The sequence below is a fragment of the Nyctibius grandis genome, chromosome 4 (genome assembly GCF_013368605.1).
Source record: "Nyctibius grandis isolate bNycGra1 chromosome 4, bNycGra1.pri, whole genome shotgun sequence".
Classification (NCBI taxonomy): Eukaryota; Metazoa; Chordata; class Aves; order Nyctibiiformes; family Nyctibiidae; genus Nyctibius; species Nyctibius grandis.
The window spans coordinates 68,227,871-68,252,899 of record NC_090661.1 but is presented as its reverse complement, the minus strand read 5'-3'; the positions used below and the strand labels follow the sequence as shown (position 1 = coordinate 68,252,899).

Below are 25,029 nucleotides of genomic sequence, written 5' to 3'. Positions count from 1 at the left end.
TGTGAGTGCTGTATTGTCTTGCTTCTGAAACAGACCAAGTTTGGCATTAGGGCTTAAGTAATTGAAATACGGCTCCTTGTACCAAAGCCTGTTTGTTTATAATAAAGCCTAATGCATCTTTCTAATGGACATTGCAATGTCAGAAGCACTGACATGATTGCTGACTCTTTGCGACCTGTGAGGTTGGTAGTGCATTGAGTGTGGAGATCATACCATGTGAGAACTACATCTGATGTGTCTCTTGTTATGTGAGAGCAAAACCCACTTCATGGCTACAGGAGCTGACCTTGGGGATCAATGTTTGTAACGTGTTAATTTTTGGGATGTCAGGTGAGATGCAGTTCTGAGCATGCTCTGCTTAGCATCGTCATGGCTTTTGTGGATAATTAGTTATAACACTGTTGTGAGCAGACCTTACAAACCCACTGGGTGATTTTTATTTGCATTGGAGGCCTGGTGGAATAAAACGACAGGCTGGCATGGGGAAACAAGCTGGACTCCCTTTGAATCCTACTGAGTGAGGAGGAAAACATAATTTAGCACCCCCCCTCAGACACACAGGCCTCTTCCACAGCAAAACAGCCTATGCATCTTCCAGAAGAACTGGAGGATCGATGGGAAAACACTTAGATTTTAATTGACTTACTGCCCCAAGTGGTATTTTAGCCCCTCTTGCATTTGCTCAGGCAGAACATGATGGTGTGTCTCGGGATAATTTTCCACCTGCCTGTTTTGAATATCAGATGGAAGCATTTAGCTGGTGAACTGGAATGGTGCCAAATTTTGCAGGAGCCTTTTCTCCCGAGTTCTCCTGTTTTTGTAACTACATACAATTATCCAAGCATGCTCCAGGCTGGCACAGGGGAAATGCTGAGCAACACAATATTAGTGGACTCTTCATATGTCAACACAATTCCATAGTTAATGTCAAGGAACAAGCTCCTAGAACTTACTTAACTGTAATTCACAGGTTCCCAAAGGGCCAGAAGGGTATTTGATGTTGTATGAACCTGCAGAATGACACTGTCCTATAAGCAAAGCCATTTCAGAAACTAAAAAATCATTCACATCATTATTTTCTGGATTTCTGTTCAGTGTACCCTGGTGTGCATGAAAACTGTATTGCTGAACAAGACTGAAAGCTTCTTATTCTCTTAAGCATCCTTTAATAGGGTGGAAGTGAAGGTTAATTCAGCCAGGTAATGTGACACTTTGAAGTTATTGAACATATTAAGTGTTTAGCTGTATATATATGCACATTGGATAACTGGAATACTGATGTTAGGACTCCTGCTTGACTCATCTACTCATTCCTTGTGCTGTTTGATTGGCGATAATCCTGAGGAAAGAGGTAGTGGTGCTGGCAACTGTTTTCCCTAGTGGAAAATGAGTACGATCGGCCCCATCCTCACATGTGGTTAGTATCTCCATAGTGCAGGAATTTGTTAGCTTAAAGCTTCTCTCTAAATGGGTGACAACTCTTCTCTGATAAGCTGTGGCTGCCCTGCATGTGAGACCTCAGACACCAAATAAACACTGCTGGCATCAGATAATTCTGTTTAAAATGCTGTGCCCTTAGAAGTACCCTATCTTTTGAAATGCAATGTTTTTTTTTCATGGGTTGTTTACATCCTCCTGCAGTGACTTCATGTCATCTCGTAGTTTTTCAGTGTCTATGAAAGCTTAAACCACTGATCCTAGGAAGTATTTACAGGATTTGGTTTCTTTTTCTAGGGCTTTTGGGGAATGACTTATCTATAATTCTCCCTCCTGCTCCTAAAAAGTCTGCTGGAGTGCTGATGGGCAAAACAAAGCTTGCAATCATTAGAGATGTAGAATTTCTGGAAAAGGCTTCACTTGGTGGTGTGCACCGAGGATGAATGCTGTGGTCGATGAGATAGATAGTGTTGGGAAAAGATAGGGATGTTCTCATGCTCAAAGGTTCTCTGGCCTTGAAGGGTTATGGAGATTTCTGTTTGCTCCCTTTAAAACATAAGCTGCAAACTGCCATTGTAGAGATCAAGACCTTTTGCAAGTTGAGGGAAGACTTGTCGTTTGGACTCGAAACCCCTAATAGTTAGCAAGCTGCGAGCAAACAAGACTGAAGCTGGCTGTGTGAAATTACAGAGTGTGTCAAGTGTAGAAGAGAAAACACCAAAAAGCTGAGAGTTTTGAAACTGTTTATCTAAGTTTCTTGCATGGCCCCTCTTATCACAGCATCACAGCACCTCCCAGATGGTAATACATTTTATCTTCTTGCCAACACCCTCACAGGGTTCCTATCCCTATTTTACAGTTAAGAGACCCAAGTGCAGGTGCTGAGTGATATGCCCAGTGGCACTTGGGGTTTCTGTGGCAGATCAAGGAATGAGGCTCAACTTTCCCATGCTCCAGGCTAATTCCTTAACCCCGTGGGATTCTCCTGGAAATGAGCAGAATGGCTTAGCAAACACAACAGCATGTGGAAATAATGCTCAAAAGCAGTATGGGGGAGCGCATCCCAGACTCAAAAAATGTAAGTATTGGCTTTTAAGTCTTGGTCTTTTGGAGCAAGTAGATGCTGTGCAGTGGAGAGCTGAAGCTGGCGCTGGAATGAGCAGGATTTAGCTGCATCAAGCAAGGTTTATTAGTGTGGGTATAGCACCATGCTGGCCAGGCTGTGCCACTTTGGGGGCTGAAATGATCTACTCTGCACAATGCTGGGCGTGTGGATCTTGCTGCCCATGCGGAGCAACTGGAATTTCAGGCTCTCTCATCACCTTGGGCCAGGGCTGCATCTTCTTGGCTGCTGGAAGGTCAGTGGATTCTCCAGTGCAGTTTGCCCTTGTGAAGGCTCTATCCCAGGAAGCTGCTTTGCAAAAGCTCACTTCCAGGATGGATCTGGCAGTTTCAGCCTTCGAATTGCTGTTTGCCACTTACTATCCCCCTTCCATCTCTTGATCCCTGCTTTTTCCATTCCTACAGCTGCAGAATACCTTCATCCTAACAAAATATTTTAGAATCACAAAATGTTGGTGTAGGGGAATGAATAATACACAGAGAGAGTGAATATTTAATAGGTCCAGGTTATTACCTAATAACTGCCTGCTTCATTCATTGATAATGTTTAAACTATTTGAAATTGCAACACCTAATAAATGCCCATAACTAGATTGCAATAATCCATCAGGGAACGTGTTTCAAAATGTCAACGTTTCTCAGCAGTTAGCTGGAAAACTAGTTCTTTGCACAAGTGTTGGGATAAGCCGGTGTTTCAGATACTACTGGGTGTGTTAGATGCTGATTCTGAAATGGTGACTGCACTTTCTTTCTTACACTGTGCTGTACCAGTGTCCAAAGCCCCTTTTAGGAGGCCAGAGTAATAATGTATAAACAGGCAGCCAGCCCCAGGCTGAAGCCTACAGCTTTGGTTAGAAGGGTAAGTGAGGTTGCAGGATGAAAGGAAGGTGAAGACAAGCACAGGAGGCAGCAATCTCCGTTGGCTGCCTGCCTGCTCCTCACTACTGTTCATGGTGGTTTCGCTGAACAGGCGAACTGGTGTGCTGTCAGTGGGGAATGCTGTCAGCTCCTCAAAACCTTGGTTTCTGAGGGCTTGCTCTCCTATGCACACTCAGCAAGTCTCCAGTATGAGCAAAAAAAAAAAAGTCTTTCATTGTCACTGTAAAGCAGGCAACACATCACGAAGTCCTCATCTAAGAAGATCCTAGATGAGTGTCTCATTTGCATGTATAAAAAAGCCTTGGGTAATCAGCAAAAGGACGCTGGACTCAGTTAAAAGACTTGGACGATAGCACTAGGTATTTGGAAAGAAGCACCTGTGTAGGGTGATTCCTTGATCTGCCTCAGATTTGAGTTTGTGTGCTCGTCTTGCAAAGGGATGTTGCAGCAGCTTCACAACATATCTGGAAATTCCAGATTTTTGCGGAAGGCATGGGATCGGGAGCTGGGAGGTCTGGGACACCCTACAGCTTGTTTTCTCAAGCACTCTTCTGTAGCAAAAAACAGTATCAGGAGTGCAAGGTCTTCCCTGGGCAACAGCAGAGGGGAGGAATAACCAGGGGCTGCGCGCACTGCGGAGCTCACCAAGGGAGATCCCAAGTCCAGATCTGGCTGGCTGCGGAAACTTTGTTATGACATTATGCAAAGTTCTTTGAAGATTTCCTCTTGGCAAAGCCTGCCACGTCGTCACAGAGGTAAAGCAGGGAACGATTTAAATCTTGTTAGGGATTGTGAAGCAGTCAGGACGGCTGGCTGCAAAATGATCCCCTGTCTAGAAAAAGAGAGTTGCAGGCTTGGTAGAGTGGGAGATGAAACTATTGACTGTATGGTGAGTGGTGCAGCAGAGGACTTGAACAGGCTGGCTTTGGCCTTGAGATGCAAATGAAAATAAACAAAGAAGATGGGTTAAGGTGTCTGGAGAATAGAGAGATGAGCAGAGTGCAGTCCTTACACAGAAAAACCCCTCTTTCTGAAGTTCCACAAAGCATATTTCCACCTGAAGCACAATGATCTCTATTTCCTACCAGCCCTCTTTTTTTAAAATCTCACTAGTCACAGGTATGGTTTTGCTTTTACGTGCCATTGCACATCACCTGTAACTCATGACTTATCCCAAGATGACTGCCCACATCTGGGTCTGGTCATGCTCTGACTGTGGAGGTGAGAGTGGCGTGGCCAGGAAACAATCTGGGCTTAATTTTCTGCCATTTCCCCCTCACTTTGGGAGTGTCACATCCTCCAGGCTGATCAGTGGACCCCAGCACAGAGGTTCTTAGCTTCACAGAGACATCCTTCACACCTCAGACCATTTACTTCCTCACCATATGCTTTTCATGCTTACCTTTCCTGATAAAATAGGTCCTAAATTTCTCTGTCCGCATTTGTTCCCTCTCTGACTATTGAGTTCTGAGGAACACTGATGGGAGGAATCCCATGGGTGGCTGAAATTATTGCATCGCACCCTCCCCCCCTTTTAATTTTTATTTACATTTCTGCAGAACGGGTAGCGCTCCTTAGAAACAGCAGCACTCCTCCCTCAGCATCCCAGCCCTTTTAAAATAAAATTGAAAGACTGAAATGCTTTGGACAACTCTTCATTTGTAACACTATGGCTTGCGTTTTCTTTCTGCCATCCACTAAGATATTAATATTTTCTGTAACAGGACCTTCCTCTGCAAATTTTCCAGGCAATCCCATGTTGCGCTGGGAGCGAGTATCTCCATGTCTTGCTGTGTGTGCAGAGCCATTCCTCTCCTTGCAGACTGAAAAGCCTTCCATGGAGTAGAGAGGTGATGACTGTGCTGGGAATCCCCCCCTTTCTCAGGAAAACTCCCGTTCTTTCATCACCTCGCAGGGAGATTTCAGAGGAATTACTCTGACTTGAGCTATGCCCTCCCAGGGCATTTTCATTATGGGTAAAAATGACCATTTTTAGGGGGAATGACTTGAAGCAGGCGTTGAATCCTCCTCCTTCCTGAACCAGCTTTACTAAATAGCAGGGTACAAACACAAATTGCTTAGCACGTGTTGAAAGACAACTGAACAAATGCCTTTAAAAAGCCAAGCCTCCACTATGGGTCTCGGTCGTGCTGTTACTCCTGGTGGTCCCATTGTGTGGGTTTGTGAGTTTAGCAGAGAGTGAATGTTGTTTCATTACGAGGTAGTTTGCCTGGGAGACACTTCAGAGTCATTAAAGCTGACAATTTACCTGCTGATTGCGCTAGCCGAGCTGCCGGCGCATGTGTGCTTAGTGTCACTGGACCAAGGGAAAGGCAGCTGTGCTGCACAGCGCAGGCACCTCTCCCTCTCCCGCTCTCCCCACGTCGGAGGGGATTTCATCCTTATGGTCCGTGTTTTCTCTCTTCCTAAAGCATGTAGCTTAGAGGGAAGTTGCCATAGCTTGGCAGTTCAGGACCATTATAATTATTGTCGTGCAATTGTGTAACATTATGTTCTTATAGTAATCAAACCTTAGGCTGCTTTTTGCTGCTGTTGCCCAAGAATAATCATAGGTCGGTATTTAATGGTACAAATTTGGTTCTGGGTTGGTGCCTCCTCCGGAGCTATTGCTGATGCTGTGGATTTGCTGCACACGCGCCGCAGGGGTGGAATAGACGGCTCTTTGTGGCAGGCTGGCAGTGCCCTGCCGTGCCAGGTGCTCTGTGTTTAATAAGAGTGGGGTCTTTTTTTTTTTTTTAGAAGAGTGACTAAATTAGCTCGTAACCTGTAATTGGTATTAATTCCTTTGAATGCTCTTGAGTGAGTTATAGCTGATTACTGTCGTCTGACCCTAGTTAAGTCCATTTCTAGAAAACGCTTTGTGTGACTTTGTGTGTACAGCTGAAAGGAATGCAGCTTTCCCCTAATTACATACTGGTAATGCAAGAGGAGACATTTCTAGTTCTGCTTCTGAAAGTATTTCCTTTGAGCGCTGATGAGCCAGTGATAGCAGTAACCTCTGAAACCGTTTTGAAAAGGAGAGACAAGACTGGAACTAACACAGTTTCATCACTTGAAGCCTTGCATAGATTGTAGCAGCAATTGAGCCATCAGTAAGTCACCGGGGATAATATCTTTGAACTGCTCTGTATTTTAATAAGATTAAAATGATTCAGGTCTTTGCCAGCCTTTTCAAAGCCAGTGCTGTATGGTGGTCAGTAGCTCAGCCACTCTATGTTGGGAAGCAAAGAACCGAAGATTCGTGTGTTTAAACTGAAGAACCTCCCCAACATTTTTATGTGCAGTATACTGCCTTAGATGTATACAAAAATTACCCCTGCATAAGCAAGTCACATTTCCTCATCAGCTATGCCTATCTGATTTTTCTACAGCCTTTGTTCTCAGCTCTTTGATTTTATTTAGATCTCCTGTCAGGAGCATGAAGGCATTTCTTACTGAAGGTGCTGCAAACACAATGAATTTCTTACAGAAGTGAGTTCAATTGTCAATACCATTTATTACAGTATTAGTTAAGGAGCTGTGAATAAATCAAAAGGATTAACATTATCTCTCAGGTAGAATAGAGGAACAGAACAGTATATTGCTCATATACCACTGATGAACAATATTTTTCCAAACTTTCATTTTTAGAAATGAAAATGGGTTTCCCTAAAGTGGGTTCTTTTCTGTGAGTTTGAGCTGGTAGCACGATTTTTACCATTTAATCATTAAAAACTGTGTTTAAGCCACCATTATATTTTTTATAGGTAAATATTACTTTATTTAAATGTATTTGTGATGCTGTGTCAATGCATTTAACACTTCTTGAGTTGGGCGTTTCATTCATGAATTATTCTCTCCAAAACAATCAGAGGAAAGTAAAAGAATTTATATGAGTTTATTGCTGTTCTTGAGCTGTGTTATAGATATAAAGATAATCCTGCGTTCCCTCTGGGCGAAGGGCAGTTGTGTGGACATTTACTGAACCTCAGCTGACCTGTGTCAACCGCTACTCATTAGAGAGCAGCAACATCACTGCGTGTACTGACCTACAATGCAGCCAGTGGTGAACATATTATTATACAGTAACCCCCCTGGTTTAGCCAATCAGAGAGGTTAGGAGATGACTTGATTGTGGTTTCAGAGTACCTGCGTATGGAAGAAATTTCTAATAGGAGGTGATGCTTCATTCTAGCAGAAAAGGTTACAATGGAAATGAGAGTCAGCTTAATTAGAGCTGGAGGACTTGGAGCAACAAGACAGCTAACCTTGGAACAGAGATTCAAGGACAAGTTGGATTTTCCATCTTCTAAGTCTTTATGTTGAGTCTGCATATTTCCCTGAGGATGGGTCATAGCTCAGTCAGGAGTTATGGGCTTGAGGCAGAAACTGTGTTGTATATTGTGTAGAAGGTCAGGTGGGACAATTGTTGAGGTCTCCCTGGGCCCTTAAAGTCTATGGATTCCAGTGAGAATTATTGCAGATACACCATAGCTGGACTTGAACTTGGTGCAAATATTAATTGCCAAATACTGCATATCTAAGATACCTTATAAATGAAAAAGTGAGATAGTAGTGTTGCCCTACAGTTCATTTGTAATGTGGCATATGATGCTGAAGTCTTATTCTTTAGTCTGTACTGGGTTATAGCATGGCTTTGGGGTTAAGCCATGGTGGGACTCACGAGACCCTGGTTCTGTCACAGGCCTTCTATTTGATCTGGGCTAAGCTTTTCACTTTTGCTTCACGTGGGTATTTATTTTCCCAATATCCAACACGAAGCACTCATGCATCTTGCAACAGACAGCTAACGGGGTATAAACCACAGCTCAAACCATTTCCAACCTTTACATCTCCAGAGCTTCTGCAAGGCAGTAAATGTTCCCAGAAATGTATTTTCAGTCCTTTTGATTTTGAGCAGCACAGAAGCCGGGCAGTTTTTATTGAATCTGGCTTTAATTTTCATAACCCCTACAGTACAATTCAGTGATATTTCGGTCCCCAAAAGAGTGACATGAATGGCACATGAAATGTGCTTATTTCTTTAAACTGCCATTTAAAAATAGCTTGTTGTTAGGACCGTGTCCAAAAAACACAGGATTTAAAAATAACTCCCTGTTAATGAGAGCGGATTGGCAGTAGCAGTGCTATAGGTTAGGTTTTGTGCGTGTGCCCTCTCCAATCATCAGCCCTGGTTTTCTGCGATAGCACCAGAGACATGGTGCCCTCGGTCTTACGTTGTATTTCTCTATGTCTTGGAAACCCAAAGGTCTCTAGAGACATCTTTGAAAGCTGCCTCCATAATAGCCTTGAAAACCTGCACCCCGGCAGCACCCCCCAAGCAGGGGCTCTGCTGTACCAAACACACGTCGCATCCATGGAGAAGGCTCTTCTTTTGCTGAATGGGTCTTGCTGTGTGTGGAAATATGAAAGATGCCCTCGAAAATCAACCTTTCAGGTTACAGTGCAGATGGAGCGAGGCTGAAAATGAATTTCAGCTTTCAGGTGACTTTATGCTGTCTCCTTGATTGACTTGCCAGTTTTAATACTGTACATTGGGGGATTGCGTGTAATGCATTCATGCCGTCCTTGTCTGGAATGAAGCAGGAACATAATTTATGGGGATATTCTAATCTCAGCCTTTGAGGAATTAGCTTCAATTAACTCTGTTGGGAATTGCATTTGTCAGGTGTCAGAAAGCCATCAAGTTTTCTTCAGAAATGCTGGCTGCTGTATGCGCTTCATTCTTTGGCTGTCTGAGGGGCTTTAGCAGTGGATAAGGATTCAAAGCTTGGGAAACGCAGATCTGGGTGACCAGGTTTCACAGGGTTAATGCCATGCACAGATGATGGACAGGACTGTAGCTGATTGCGTTGCAGGTTGTTATAATTCATAGCCCTCCAGCATGGGTGAGAGAGGGTTTGGGGAGGGTGCAGTAGCTCATGAACCCAGAGAGCTGAAAGACCAAATACACCAGAAGACACAGGCTGTAAAATATGATCTCTCCGGATAAATGTTTCTGACATCCATGAGAACTGGAAAGGACGTCGATTTCAGGTGGAGTGTGGCCAGTGCTTCTGGATCTGAGATCTTTAGGCTGCAGTCTGTGTGTCTGTGCTGCTGCCCAATCTGAGGCCAGCCCTAGAGAAAGTAGGGTGATAAGTGTGTGGGTGCAGGGTCCCAGCAGATCGTGATGCTTGGGTACTGTGGCAGAGTCCATTGTGGTGTTGTGTCACCCCCGGGTCCTGCTCAGCCTCAGGAGGCTTTGCCACCACGTGGTGGGCAACCAGAGGGAGATGGCTAAGTGAGACTCTTTTAGGACTGGGAAAAAAGAACGACTTTGGAGAAAGAAGCCTTCTGGAAGAAGCACATCTTGCCGCCTTGCTGTTTGGAAGGTGAGAGCATGCCGGGGAGCATTTCCCTTTGCAATACTCCCCGTACCTCAGCTTCCCAGTGATGACTCCGTAATTCCCCTATCAAGCATCATTTTAAATTTGAGAAGAGCGGAGGGTGCTTATTTTCTCTCTTAGCACACGTTCCTCAGCACTCTCTTAATTTCTGTGCTAGCGGAGACAGAATCAGGCAAAGATGTCTGGTGCTCCTTGAAAGCCAACCCCCGCCCCCTGCCCCCACATCCCTGATTATCACTTCATTATCTACCAGCCGCTCGCCAGATCAGGCGCTGAAGTCATTTTGCGATGGGTGCTGGCAAACTGCTTCCCAGCGATGCTTTTATACCTAAATGGCTAATTCTCTATCCACAGCTTATCCCAAAGATTAAAAAACCAACCAAGATAGATCTGAGCAAATCCAAACCAGGAATCCTAATCAGTTCTGTCGCTAGAAGTGCATCAGTATGGCACAAGAGAGAGCATGGCTTTCTTCCAGCAGATACAACAATCACAGCTCATTTGGGCGGGGAATTTTTCTACTGCTGTGTATTGACACAAAGGAGCACTTAGCTTGATAATGCCTCCTGGCTGCTGCCACGATCCGAATATTAAGAACAAATTAAGGTGTAAGATTAAACTCTGGAAGTTGTTACCTGTTCATGGTGCGGTAGCAGTTGCTTCTTTAGCTTTTTCACACCAAAATATTGACTGTCAGCACTTGGGAGTTTAAAAATAAAATTAAGCTCCTACCGTACGCAGGAAACAATTAGGATCTCAAGTCTCCTGTAATATTTCTGCTATGGAATTTCTAATCTGCAATTAAATCTGTCATGGGCTGTAATATGACTGACTGCAATCCCCATGAACTCTAGCTTGTCAGGGTGGTTTACTCACGCAGGCAGTTCAAAGAGGCACGGATACGGCAGCTTGCATAAATTGAAAGCCAGCTCAAAGTTCGTCATGGCCACAAAAATCCCGAGGCTGGAGAGGCTGATGCTGCTGTCAGCCATGGGTATTGCTGTGCACCGGCTCTCTGCTGCCCGGGCTGGGCGGTCTCCAGGGTGGCCAACATTGCAACTGGGGTGGCCAGTGTTGTGCACCGTGACCGTGGTCACATCACTGATGAAACATAAAAGTCTGTGCTTCCATGGGGAATGGGAAAAGAGGCAGCAATTGCCCCAGTTCCCCAAAGGGCAGGCTGTATAAAGACCGAGTTAGAAGTGAGTAAACTCTGTTTGCCTACACGTACCCTTAACATCAGTATTGACAGCCATAATTGCAGGGGGACATGTGGCTGGGATGAGAGAGGTGTCTCTTGGGTTACAGACGGTGCTGGTGGTAAATCTGGCTGAACGTGGCGCCTTCACAAATGATCTCAGTGCTAAATGCAGCGTAGTCAAACCTGCAGTCACTGTGGAACTGGGAGGAACCGAGAGAAATGAGCAAGAGAGGAGATCAAGGCTTGCTTTGGAAATACTTCAGCTAAATAACATGGCTAAAAATAACCTCCTCTTTGATGAGATGGGGAAGTTGGAAAAAGCATGGAGAAATTTTGGTGGAAGATCATATGAAGGATGGATTCTAGGAGACAGCAGCAAAACTGCTGGGTGATGGGCTAGGTTGTGCGTGCAGATGCCCTGTGCTGGGGACAACATGAGCTGCAAGTCCTTCTCTGTTGAGCTCGTCTGATCCCACCCAGCAGGTCCATGTCCCCTTCCTGGCACCTGCCCACAGAGACATGGTGACGAGTGGCAGGAATTCAGAGAATAGCACTGGCAACGTGCTGGAGCTGGAGAGACTGATTTATGTGGTGATGCTAACAGCGAGCTATGTGCATAGCTTAGCTAAGCACCGGTCTCGACATTGGATGAGGAGTAGGAGAGATATTAGGTAAGAGCCTGCAGTCATTTGAAAGCCTGAAGTGCTGGTGAGGAAGAAGGGATATTTTAGGTGGTGAGAGAGATAATGAAGAAAACAATGGTGTGGTAACAAAAAATGAAAAGCGTGATGAAGACATCTATTAAGGCATTAAATAACTTTGAAAAGGGAATGACTGGAGTCCCACAGTGTGAAATCTGGATACTACAGTCTAAGTGTACTGTCAGGAGTTGTCCCGTGATGAGGAAGGAACGAAATGAAGATGTTTCCACTCATCTCTGCTTTGAAGGAGTGCCCTGCACTGCTCTGTCCCACCCAGCAGTACCAGAGTATTGCTTGTGCTCAGCAGCTCTCTGATAACGCTGAGTGAAAAATTTTCCTTCCAAAAATAGTGAGCTGACTTGGAAAGAGGTCTCCTCTAGGTGAGCAACACATCGATAATACTTCAGTTATGTGTTTCCAGGCTGAGTGGCAGACTCCACAGGGACACGGTATCTAGATGAAATGAACTTTCTTCCCAAACTCCTTTTGGAAACTTGACCCTTTTGCTCGATAATGGGCAAGAGTCACTACAAATGCTACCAGCCTCACAGTAACTCAGCGTATCTCTCAGCGACACAGATTTGCTAGGGCTACTGGAAATGAGCAGCTTGATTGGGAAATGCAGGAAAAGTGTTCGCATGTGGCTAGGCAGCAGCTGAGCAAATCTTGCCAAAATCTCTCTGGCTGCCTGGGCTTTTCCTCTGTATTTTCTGTCCTTTCATCTTCATTAACCTTTTATAACTCTGTCTGATTACTACAGCACTGCCACCATTTCCTACCAAAATGTCACTCTAATAGCTCTGTTATGGGCAGCCAATACCGACGTTGGCCATTGCAGGGCTGTTAACATTTAAGAGAGTGATTGAGATGGGATGGAGCTGTCTGTGAGCGATGCTGACCGTTGAACCGCCGCTGAGGTTGTGAGGAATGCATGTTAGAGGGGAGCGGGAGCACGTTAACAGCAATCACTGTATGAAATGCACCTCAGTGGGTCTCCCGGATCGCTGATAACGTTGTGAGAAATTCAACAGCTTCTGGAACTCATCAAACCACTGCATTAAGTTGCCAGCTTTGCTCTTTTGCAACTGATTTTTGGGGCCAAGTTTAAAACAACAACAACAAAAAAGCCCTCGAAAAATGTTCCTATTTAAGAGTTTGTAAAAGATACTTGTCAGCTGCTGCAGTCTTTGTGAGCCTGGGTGTGGCTTTTTTTGGGTATAACTCAGAAATTTCCATTGTCTAGCAGCTAGCTAGGGCATTAAATTGTCACAGATCACATCTTTTTCATCACACGTGCAAAAACCTGGAAGATTAATTATACTCCCTTTTGTAAAATGCAGTATCCCAAGTGATTAGGGAAGAAATGAATCAGGAATATGAATTTAAGTACCTAAAAGCAACACAGCCATAGCTTGACTTGAAAGAAAACAGCTGCCAAGAAAAACAGCAAGGCAAAAATGAGGAGCAGCCTTTCTGAGGCTGGGGGAGGGAAGAGGACTCGGGATGCTCCCAGAAGAGAGTTTAGACTGACCTGAGGCCCTGACACCTTCAAATGGGATTTCATCAGCTCTGAGCTGGGTGAAACTCATGTGGAGTTTCTCTAAGGGACAGGTCGGTTAAACTGTGGGTTTCACAGTAGATGATAGCATTTTCCCTTTCAGTTAGGACTCAAAAAATTCTTGTGCATTGGTGATTGCAGCTTACAGTTAAGGCTCAATGAGTCTTTGCTGGTGTTAAAAGGAAAAGAGGGTATCAGTGTGCTACGGCCAGGAATTTATGCAGCATATTTTGTCTTCTGCTATTCCTGCTGCACAACTTCTTGCATGCTTTTGTTCTTCCCTTGCATTTTAAGGGCTCTGCAAGAAGAGATGCAGTGAGGGATACGAGCATGAACTCTCCCATCAGGGGCTCCCGTGCGTGGTGTTCGTGCGTCAGTGCAAACCGCTGGCAGGGCACGTTTGTGCAGTGGGTGCAGCAGTAGCAGGGTGGATGTGCGTTCCTGTCCGCGGCTGCGGTGGTGACCTCCAGCAGAGGAGCTGCACCTACGTGGGTGGAAAAATGTGCTTTGCTTGGTGGAGGTGAGTCATGTCGCAAGGTGCTGCCGTATGCAGAGGCCACGCTAAGTGTTGGAGGGGGAGCACTCAGTGAGGACCACAACAAATGATGAAAGAACATCTTCAGGCTGATGCTGAGCATGTGATTTTGGTCCAGTATGTGCTCGGTCTGTTTTTATAACTATGTCTCTCTTTCTGACCTCCTGCAAGGAAAATCTTTGGAAGAGCATTAAAAATGGAAAAATGCTGCAAAACACAGTCTCGCAAACATGTGCCAGCCCAGAGGTGGCAACTGGATGTTGGGGCTGTTAGCAGCAGACAAGTCGTGCTGCAAAACTAGATGGAACTTTAAGGATCTAGATGATCTTTTGGAACGAGATGATCTTCAGGTCCCTTCCAACCCAAACCATTCTATGATTCTATGATTCTATGAAAATATCGCTGGGGTCTCATAGTGCCTGGTCCCCGTGCCCCTGCTGAGACCTGCCCTATATTCTTGCTGTCACCATTTCACCAACAAACGAGCCATATCATCCACTCCTTCCAGCACCATCACGAGCTCTGCTTTGTGCATTATGGTCAGCCACTGACTCTTTATTTTTTACCAAATCAACTGCCACTGTTTGACTAGAAAAAAGACGGAAATGTAGCGGAGCCCGAGGGGGAGACAAAACCATCTCCACACGTGCACTGCGAGCAGGATGGGAACAAACTGCTCCATGTGTCTGCGGGGACAGGAAAGTGCCTGGGCTTAAACTGTGGTGAGGGACATCTAAGTGCAGGAAAAGCTTTGAAGGGTGAAAAGGAGAAAGTCGCAGGAAGCAGTTGCCCAGAAAGATGGGAATTTCGGCCAATGGATATTTTTAGTGCTGGGTTGGGCAATAAACTGTAATTTGACCGTGCCTTGGGGGATGAACTAGGAGACCACTCGAGGTCCCTTATGGCCCCGTTTGCTGTATTGTATTTATTTATTTGTGTTTATGCATCATTTAAAGGCTCTTTTTTTGGGCTTGTGGATATCTGTTTCTGTGCACGCACAGTGCACAGGGTGACCGGATATATATATCAGAGTGCTTATCAGTAACCCTATGCAGATAAGGGAGTTACAAAGCTCTCATTTTAGAGAAGAGAAAGGTTTCAAATGTGCTTCCATGAAAAGCAGCAAGAGGGGAGAAGGACCGTCGGAAGTTCCACATTCCCTTCCCTCCCCTCTCCCATCCTCATTTTCCCAGGGCTTATCTCACCCTGGCTCCAGGACTGGTGGGACCCCGCTGAGAGCTGATATAACTCATGAGGATGGGAGAACACCAATCCAACAAGGGCCCAGGCACTTGTCCCAGGTTAATGAGCTGAGGTGGCTTGGGGAAGAGTCTGGTGAGCATCAAACCCGGGGGAGGGAGGAGTGGGGTGGCCAGCTGGAAACTGGGGGAGATGTGGGAGGTTCCCTAAGGCTTTCCTTGGCAAACCTCAGCGGCAAAAATGACTTGCCCAAGACCACAGAAACCTGTGATGTGACAGAGCTTTTACCTATGCATTTTTCTCTCTGAGCAGCATTTTAGGAGGAAGTAATGTCAGAAAACAGTGTTGTCTGTTGTCTTTGACTATTTTTACACCAGAAGGTCTGCTGCAGTTATTCTGTGGAGGTATTTGGACAGTTTGTGTGAGCAGCCTGGGCGGGCTGCGCTCCTCTGCGAGGCTGCACAGCTCGTCCCAGCAGTGCCTGCTGCCAGCTCTGCGCAGAGGTGCTGGTGGAGCTCTTGCAAAGAAGCACTTTGGGATGGAAATCACAATCTATAATTGTAACACATCAGCCTTCTTAAATACAGAGAACAAAAAAAGAAAAGAGAAGAAAGAAATCTTTTTCTTCCTCCTGGGAGGAGCTCTTATCTGATTCTTGAAGATCGTTGTAGTGTCGGTGCTATTTTTGTAGCTGAAAGTGCAGTCTGCAAACGAGCAAGCAATGCTGAGAACGTCCAGTAAATTCATTATGAAAATAGGAGGCCAAAAGTTGAGCAGGGACGTGGAAAGCAACCAACCACATGCTTTGCAGCCTCCGAATTTGATCTCCCTCTCTGAAGTCCTACCAGCCGTATGGCTCCTGTGCTGGGAGACAGCTGGGCTGGAGCAAACAGCCTTGACCCAGAAGTCTGCTAGGCAGGATAAAGTTACTTGAGCATCTTTGCCCCATCGCTGTCTAACATGTCATGTGTGGAGTCCACTATCAATTTCTAGGGCTTGGGATCCTTATGGCCCCCAACCTGTAGATCAGAATTAACTCCTGACCTTTTGGAAAGTGACGATGCTGAGCTGCAGAGTTTGACTTTTCACCACTTTGCTGCTCCTGCTCTCCAGGTTGACCATCCGTATGCAGCTGCCCACTGCTCCCCTGAAATGTCAGAAGGAAATAACTCAGAGAAATGGACCCCTCGTTGCTGCTTTTCCAAAATTGTGAGCGGTGCTGTGGTAAATGTGGGGTACTGGGCTGTTTCACTCCTGCTCACTCAGAAAAAAAGGGGGAGAGCTGCCAATTTGTTTTTTCACACAACATCTGAGAATCATGTGTTTGAAAATCTTGCAGAAGGTGGTTTTTTTTTCCTTTTTTTTTTCTTCTTTTTTTTTTTTTTTTTCTTGTAATGCACAATCCAAATCTTGATGTATGTCTGCTGACAGGTGCCCATCTGGTCCCCTGGAAGCCCATCTTTCATGCCAGTTCTCCTCTAGCGCGTGAGATGGGGTGAAGCAGTGTCAAGGCTGGCACACGTGCTCATGGCACAGCGGAGCAGCTCCGCCGGGTGTCTGCAGCCGAACGGAACTGGGGATGCAAGGTTGCATCTCTCCACAGACGGTTGTCATGCAACCAAGTCTGCTCATCCTTGCTGGTACTGGAAATAGTGCTGTCTGCATTGCCTGCGCACGCAGGGAAGGGGGAGAAGGAAAATGACACTGCTACAAAGGCAAGCATGTGTTCATCACGCACGAGACTGCTGTGGCCCTGTCTTTGTTGGGAATGGGAGGTCCGTGCGCTGTCAGTAGGGAAGAGGTTAAATTTCAATAGTGTTTTTATTAAGCCAGGAAAAGTTTGACCTCTGCCAGTTCTTTGCTTCTAACTGAATTCGGGAGATTATGACAAAGACTGTGTAGGCGTGTTCCCAGTACTTAGTTTCCAGAAGATGGAAATATCATCTTCCTCCTCCTTCAGCGGTTTTAGCAGCAGGAGCTGGAGCGCTGCGTTCTTGGTGCAGGGGCCATGGTGCAGCCTGAAAGCCCGTGGCTCCTGCACCCTGGTTTCCTCCCACCAGCTCCACAGCGATGGCAGGGCAGGGTTTGCCCTAATTACGGCAGCGTGGAAGCTGGGATAGGAGGCAAATCTTGCCGCATCTCGCTCTCCTGCTGAAAGTGATTTATGGCATTTGGGGGTCATGAAGGAGCCAAAGTGTGCGCACTCACTTTCCCTCCCTCTTTCTCTCTGTGTATATATAAATATATTTGAATGCTGCTACTGCTGGCTTCTGGATGTATTAATATTTGTTTAGCCCTGGATTCATCCCACCCTAAATTTGCCTGCGGTGCCTGGCGCTGGAGCACTGACATCCTCGGGCTCCCTCTGTTGTTGATGGAGCGAAGCACCTGCAGAAGGTGACCCAGCTCTCAGGTGAGCACTTGGGTTAATTCACTTCTGGCCTATTCTGTGCCAGCAAAGCACATGCAGGCAGCTGGGAAGGGTATGGACCTCTGTGTCCTGTGTGGCCAGGAGCCTCAGCTGGGCACCCCTGCGCCAAGTGCTGCACAGACACGGGGCAGGAAAGTGGACCTGCCCGAGGGAGCTTGCAAGCTGGTGGTGCATCTGCCCAAACAGGTGCAAAACCAGAAGCATCAGGTTAGAGTAGAGGCAGAGGAGCTCATGCTTGTCTGGACCAGCTGGAGAAGACTGAGGTCCTGAAATCACCCATCCCATACTCTGAAGCCCTGTGACACCCCCTTGGCAGGGGGGGCAAAGGAGAGTTGGAAGAAGGGCAGTGAGATGCCTTTGGAGATGGCTCTGGGGTGACATCTCTGCAGCAAGAATATGTCAGCCCAAGTCCAATGAGCTGGTGGTGGCCCCATCTTGCAGCCGCTCAGGGAAGGGAGCAGGCATCTTGAGAGTGAGGAGAAATGAAACAGCGAGGAGAGATGAGAGATAGGGCAGGGCACACCTTGAGATGAAAGACGTGTGGTTTGTGTTTGAGGAGTAGTGACGTTCCTTGGAGAGGAGGATTTATTTCTTCATTAACTTGGTGCCTGAACAAGTTTATCTTGAAGCACTGAACAAGTGCCATTAATGTTTCCTTTGAGCAAACAAGGCGCTTTGATAGTGCCTACCCTCTTTTGACCTTTATTTTAATTTTGAATGCTACTAATTAACACCGATCATTCATTCAACCACTAAACTGGTTGTTCCTGCTAAATGCAAAGCAAATGCTTTGTGGTCAGGAGCAAAACAGGGGCAGGCTTCTGTAGGGAAACTCCAAGGTTGCGGGACACCCTATGCAAACCGGAGACTGTTGTGTCCAAACAGGGGAATTTCCTCTCTGGTCCTTGGGGAGCAGCTGGAAATAACACATCCCACAGGAAAGGAGAGGGAGCTCTCAGCAGATGGCATGCAGAGGCAGTGCCAGGACTCAGGACCGTCTAAGCCCTGTTTTTGCTTACTTTTATTCTGAACAGTCTGGTTTTCAGGTCCCTTGGAAAATGCTTGTGATAGTTGCTGAAGAGCAGAGTTTTACTTTGCTACCAACCCCCTCCCCATCACTGCTTGGAGTACTGACCAAGGATGCACTGCCCCTTGTCAAGGGGCATGATCCTCCATGCTCAAAGAAGGTAGGAAGGTTCATCCGCCCTGTGCAATGTTCTCAGCCTGCTCTCCAGAGCAGACCTGCCCGCCAACCGCACCAAATCCTCAGGCTTGTGCTTGGATGTTACCTTCACCCGAGATGTCTGAAATACAGGCAGAGAGAGGGGGCTCAGTAGGTGCCAGAGGGTCTCTGTGGCCAAAAGAGCTGGGCTGCGTTTTGGGGAGGAGGAAGGAGTTTTACCGAGGGGAGACCAGGGGCCAGGATTTCCTTTGGCTGCACAAGTCCTACCCTGGTGTTTTATCACTTGGAGAACTAATGGAGAGTGAGATCTCTTGATGTGAGAAGAGCTCCCTGGTGCACCCGTAATGGGGCTGCTGGTGGTGTGAAGGAGGAATGGGGCATTCGCCTGCAGTTCCTACACAGGCTTAGGGGAAAAAACAGGATTGTGGGCTCCAGCTTGAAACCCTCCCTGTTTCATATGAGTATGAGCAACCACTGTGGCTAGACAGCCTGTGGCAAGGAGAGAGGCTGGGGGCGTGGAGGTCAAATTCTCCCTTCAGGTACAGCAGCACAACCGTTGGTGCATCACAGCCAGTGGGGTTGGTTGGGTGGTATCTAGAGACAGGGCTGAAGCCCTGCCATAGCCCAGTCCTATGGGACTGGGAGCAAATCTATCAGGGCTTTAGCTTCCCCTCTGAGAAACAGGGCTACTTCCCTGCAGAGAGCCCTAGATCTCCACCACCAAAGTGCTTTTTACCTCAGGTCTCAGAGAGGGCTCACCCCAGCCCTCCAAGAAGCACGTGTGCCCAACAGCTCTCTCCCAAAATGCTTTGCAGTTTTACCAGCTTTGGCCCATTTCCTGGAAAGCAGCAGCAAATGTGACTGAAAACTTAGCAGCATTGGCAGTGCTATTGGATGACAGGACCCATCTATTTTGGTCTAATAATGACTGCACTATCTAGCAGTCTGCCATCATTGTGGTCCCACGGTATTTCTAGCACAAGCAAGGAAGATAAAGCATCCACTGGCAATGAATGTCGAGCCTGTAACAGCTTCCAGAGCAGCCCAGCAGATATAAATATGGCTTCCTAGTTTCCACACACCAACAGCTTGGCGCAGCTAAATGAAATCTCTTTCCTAGCCCCCACGAGAGTTTTTAGCACCCATGGAGCAATCAGTTTTGCACAGCTCCATGTCTGCTAGAAACTCAGCCTACCTTTTGCCACTCTACCTCAGCCTGTAAGTCCTGTGAGCATGATTTTAAGCAACACAGTAAAGCAGGATAGTTTAAACATTTCATTCAAGAGCTCCACCACATCAGAGGGCAGCAAATGAATCACGTACATTCCTTTATCTGACGGTGTGTTTGTGTAAAAGGAGCGACATGCAGTGAGGAACTTGCTGTTGCAGGGAATTTATGTTTACATAAATCTCCAGCCCACAGATTTGTTAGGGTGTTTTTTTTTTTGCTGTGCCATTCCCTGTATGTAAAATCCTCATTGGGAGCTATTTAAAAACCATCAGCATTCAAATAGTTTACAAACTAGAACTGGGAAGGGGGAGGAAATGCATGACTGCAAAGCGATGCAGCAGTGTTTAGGGAGCTGGTCTTTGCTTTGCAAAGAGATTTTCCATAAGTGTTTTGGTTTTGTTTTTTAATGCAGAAAGGAGGGTGTGTGTTAAATGTTCATGAAGGTATCCATACCTAAGGACACCAACAGCATATTATCTCTGCTCCTTGCAAGAATTAATCAATTTGTTACGCATCAAGAAAAAGCTGCTGGCCTTGAACCATGCAAGGGGTCTGAAGCTCCCCGCTCCCAGGGTTATTCCTTTCCTCACCCGTGTTGCAACCAGGGGCAGAAGCCATCCACAGAGCCTGTGGCTATAAAGGCTCCTGGTGAGCACCAGGGACAGGTGTCTGACCACAAAGAGACTTGTACAAAGTGGCAAGGGCAGGAATCCAGAGCCCCCAATGTGGTCACACCCCTGCATTGCAGGAAAGCCTCTCTGGGCTGCCCCTCGCCTCCTAGCTGATCACTAACCACCACTTAACAACACTTTTCCTCCTAATGAACACAACAGCAGTGGGAAACCTCCAGCCCTGGGGCCTGCCTCCTTTGTGGGTGAGGCTGACAGAGTGGCTACAACAGATGGTCTGGAAAATCCCCTTTGATGGAGCAACCTATTCTCCCCACAACTTCCTTGGGCGTTTTTGAAGCAAGGAGCTTCCTGCATTACCAGTGAAGGATGATGCCTGTCCCATGACCCTTTTCTGGTGGTGTCCCATGCACTTTCTTGGAGGACAATCCTGCCACAAGGAGCAGTTCCCTTCCCAAGCCTTATGCCAGGCTCAGCCTAGTTCTGGGAAAACCCTTTGGCTCGCACGTTGCTAAGTGCTGGCCTGGAGCCTTTGTTTGCAGGATGCTGAATACATCTGGCGCTGCGTGCGTGGGTTTCAATTATGGTGGTGATAGTTTATCATCAGCTGCTTAACCCTACCTTAGACTACCATGTTGTACTGCCCCAGGTTACTCTGTTCACCAGGGCTGCTGCAGGGAATAACACCTTGTGCATGCAGACATCATTAAAGGCAAGCTCTTGTGTGTGGCAATATGCAATAGCTGAGTTGCACTAATAGGTTGTGCCTGTTGTTAACATTACAGTGGCGCTCGAGGGTCCGGCTGGGATGAGCACGCTTGGTGCCGTGCAGGTACTTGGGAAAGAAATTTTGATGTGACCTAAGCAGTAGGTAGTTTGCAATGGGGTTTTTTGAAGGGTTTATGGCGTGGGTATTTGAGGGGTTTGTGGCCAGCAGTGTGCCCGAGAAGGCCAATGGCATCCTGGCCTCTATTAGCAATAGTGTAGCCAGCCGGTCTAGGGAAGTGATCGTCCCTCTGTACTCTGCACTGGTGAGGCTGCACCTTGAATACTGTGTCCAGTTCTGGGCCCCGCACTTCAAGAAAGATGTTGAGGTGTTGGAGCGAGTGCAGAGGAGGGTGACCAAGCTCGTGAAGGGTCTGGAGGGTCTGACCTACGAGAAACGGCTGAGGGAGCTGGGGGTGTTTAGCCTGGAGAAGAGGAGGCTCCGAGGTGACCTTATTGCAGTCTACAACTACCTGGGAAGGGAGGTTGTAGTGAAGTGGGAGTCGGCCTCTTCTCCCAGGCAACTAGCGATAGGACAAGAGGACATAGCCTCAAGCTTCGCCAGGGAAGGTTCAGGTTAGACATTAGGAAGCATTTCTTCTCAGAAAGGGTCATTAGCCATTGGAATGGGCTGCCCAGGGAGGAGGTGGAGTCACCATCTCTGGAGGTGTTTAAGAAAAGACTGGACATGGCACTTAGTGCCATGGTCTAGTTGACATGGTGGTGTCAGGGCAATGGTTGGACTCGATGATCCCAGAGGTCTCTTCCAACCTGGTTGATTCTGTGATTCTGTGATTCTGTATCTGTGAGTTGATCAGTGCCCTACAGAGGTTTGGCTGGAGGTTTTTCTGTGCCAGGAAGGAGGTTACGCAAATGATGATGAAAGCTTACGTTGGCAGCAGAACAGAGTCTCTGTCTGCTCCTGTTGCAAGGGTCCTGACTCTCCTTGACTGGCTGGGAAGGAGGGAGAAAGCAGAGATGCAAAGGGGACTTGCTCTGCTAGGAAGAGACCTTTTTGGTGATGGGACTTGTTGGGCAGAAGAGCTCAGTCAGTGCATCTCAGGCTTCGCCTCTTTGCGGCTGGGCTGCAGGTTCAAAAGAAAATCAGATAGAAGGAGGCAGCGGGGGCCCTCCCAGCAGTGGTGCAAAGGAGGTGGGGACAGGAGCAGGAGCAGTGAGGAGAAAAGAGGGAAGCAGTGAAAATGAAAAAGTTAAGCGAAGTCATTCCTGTGCATAGTTTTGAGGCACTTGTTTGCATGAGCATCCAACCAGAGACATGCCTCAGAAGATGCTTTGCCCTGTGCTCTCTGGCCTCTCTGCTGGCTGCAGCCATCTCAGCAATACCTCCTGCAGGCTGTAGAGAAGAGGATCTATTTCATCCCAGGCAACAGGTGATTCATCTCTAAACCAGGCTCCTTGCATGTCTCCCAGACACCCCACCCGGGAGTGTGGATTCAGCAAGACCAGGGGTCAGTCCAGTGTCCTCCAAAGCCAAGTCAACCCTTGGGTTGTCCCATCTAGCTGGGAACAGGAGAAGTGTTGCAACAGCCTGAGAGCAATTAGGGGTGAGGATGCCAAGGAATGTGCTCAGCCCTGGATTGCTCTGTGCTGAGCAGGGGAGGCGTTTATAAAAAAACCCCAGCTTGGGTGAGAGCCCTTTGCTTGCAACGGGAGGGAAGCTTAGAATGTCGAAGAATATAATAGATTTTCTATTTGCCTCGTAAACCAAAAAAACAACCCTCTCCCACCGTGTTTCCACAGCTACGCAGACATAAACATACAAATTCTAAGGTTATTTCTGATGGATTTCTTTAGTGCTCAGAGCAAGCTCTTTCCGGAGTCGAAGCATTGCTCAGGAAGGCTCGTTGCAGTGGGAGTGCCCTTAACAGTGCTATTTATCGAGGCAAGGCCTTTATTTTGCGATGAGCTGTACTGAGCTGGAAAACATGGGGGCTTGTGATTTCAGGGACTAATCCGCTTGTTCAAACGGTGGAGGGGAAAGCAGATATTCAGGGTGATTTTAATGGCTGGAGCAGCTGGGTCGTAAATAACCCATGTAGAACTGAGTCTAATTTTTCCCTGAACAGGATGCTCCCGCAGATGTGACAATTAATCACAGTGATCAGCGTTTCTGTACAAGTGTTTCCAGATAAACTGAAACGACGGCTTCTTGCTCTTTCAAGGAGTCCAATCAGAAATTCAGTCTGGAGGCTTAACACTAAGTCAATACCTCCCCAGAAACAGAGGATACTGAAAGAGAGAAATTATGATGTGGGAAATGTCTCCCGGACTTGCAGTCCAAAGGCCGCAGCTGGGATTTCTTGGAAATATCTTTGCAGTTGCCATGGCATTTATTGTGCCTATAAAAGGTCTTCCAGGTGATGCTCTTTGGCGTTAGAAGCACTAGGTAGAAAGGGAAGCAGGTTAATTGGATTTCTTTGAAAGACGAAACACCAGAGGACCCAGGCTGACAAGACATTGTAGTTTTTCCGCAAAAAGGATGCCAGCAGAGCATCTCAAAACTCACTTATACCACAGGTGCCCTTGTGCACTGCTGCCTGAGCACTGAGTTCCCAGACTGCTGTTGGCAGATAGACAGAGAAGAAGAAAATGCTGCAGAAGTGGCTGTTTTTCTCTGCGTATCTCCATGAAAACTATCTCAAAGGGGGCTGGTGGACCCTCCCAAGGACGGCTGCATGGCAGGCCTGAGGCCGAGCATGAGCAGTCAGGGATGCCACACGCTGTGTGTAAAGGGTTGGCTGTAGGGACAGATTCACACCTTTATGTCTTTACTACTGTAATGAGCTGGTCAGTGCTGCTGGACTATGTGCTGCTTGGCAGACAACAACCCAGGTCAATGCTACCTGGATTAATGCTGTCTGCTCTGTGTTGTCACCTCCTGGACCGCCAGACCTGACTGCTGAAGCCGTGCTGCTCCAGTCCTCAACCTTGCACAGACACACGCCTTGGGCTCTGCACTGAGCCCTTGGATCTTCTGAGCCGCCTTCAGCACGGTGTTTGCATGGGACTGTTGGGATCCAGGGTGGTTTGGAGTGGAACTGGCTGTGGGGTGTCTTGTTCTGCTGTCTGGTTTTGGGATGCTCCTCCTGAGTGCATTGAGGCTGTGTGGCTTTTGGGTGTGAGCTGCCTTGGCACAGTGGTCTGGCTATCAACAGGGACTGGGGAGGAAATCAGTGCAGAGACATCATTGCTGCAAAAGCTATCTTGGGATTTTTTCCCAAGAGAGAAATTTTACTACTTTTATCCACGCTTCTCTTACCTGAACCATGCTGGGTGATTGTGGAGTAGTTCCTGGAGGCCAGACTTTCCTGATAAGGGGATGCTGCGGATCCAGGCTATGAGGGAGGAAAGATGCCACCCTTGGTCTTGGGATCAATCCTGAAGTCTGCTCCTGGATGGAGAAGAGGCTGCTTTGCTTTGGGTGAGTTGGTTGCACTCTTTGCCGCAGTCTTTGCCACATCCTCCCCCTCTGTCAAACACTGGCCTGCTCAGGGAGCACTGCTGCACGTGAAGGGGCTGGAGGAAGGCTTGGACCATTGCTTGGGAGTTTCCCCATCCTGCCCACCCACTGCGGCCCGTCAGTTTAGTCTTGTCAGGTGGTGATGGCCTCCCTCCGGGACTGATCGTATCATGCAACCATGCGTCACCCAGGCAGGTTAGGATTTATTAGCGTGCTGGTCTCTCCAAGAGGCCGTATTTTACAAGCCTGACTCAGGAAAAGGGGAG

At 47.2% G+C, this 25,029-nt stretch overlaps 1 long non-coding RNA gene across 4 annotated transcripts in view; it reads left to right on the top strand.

Annotated features, from left to right (window-relative positions):
- The first annotated feature begins 2,324 nt into the window (after window positions 1–2,324).
- LOC137662790 (uncharacterized) overlaps window positions 2,325–25,029 on the top strand; it is a 39,684-nt gene continuing 16,979 nt past the window's right edge. For all 4 annotated transcript variants that reach the window (XR_011048055.1, XR_011048052.1, XR_011048053.1 and 1 more), the window contains exon 1: window positions 2,325–2,515. This is a non-coding gene — a long non-coding RNA (uncharacterized lncRNA). The remainder of the gene's footprint in view (window positions 2,516–25,029) is intronic.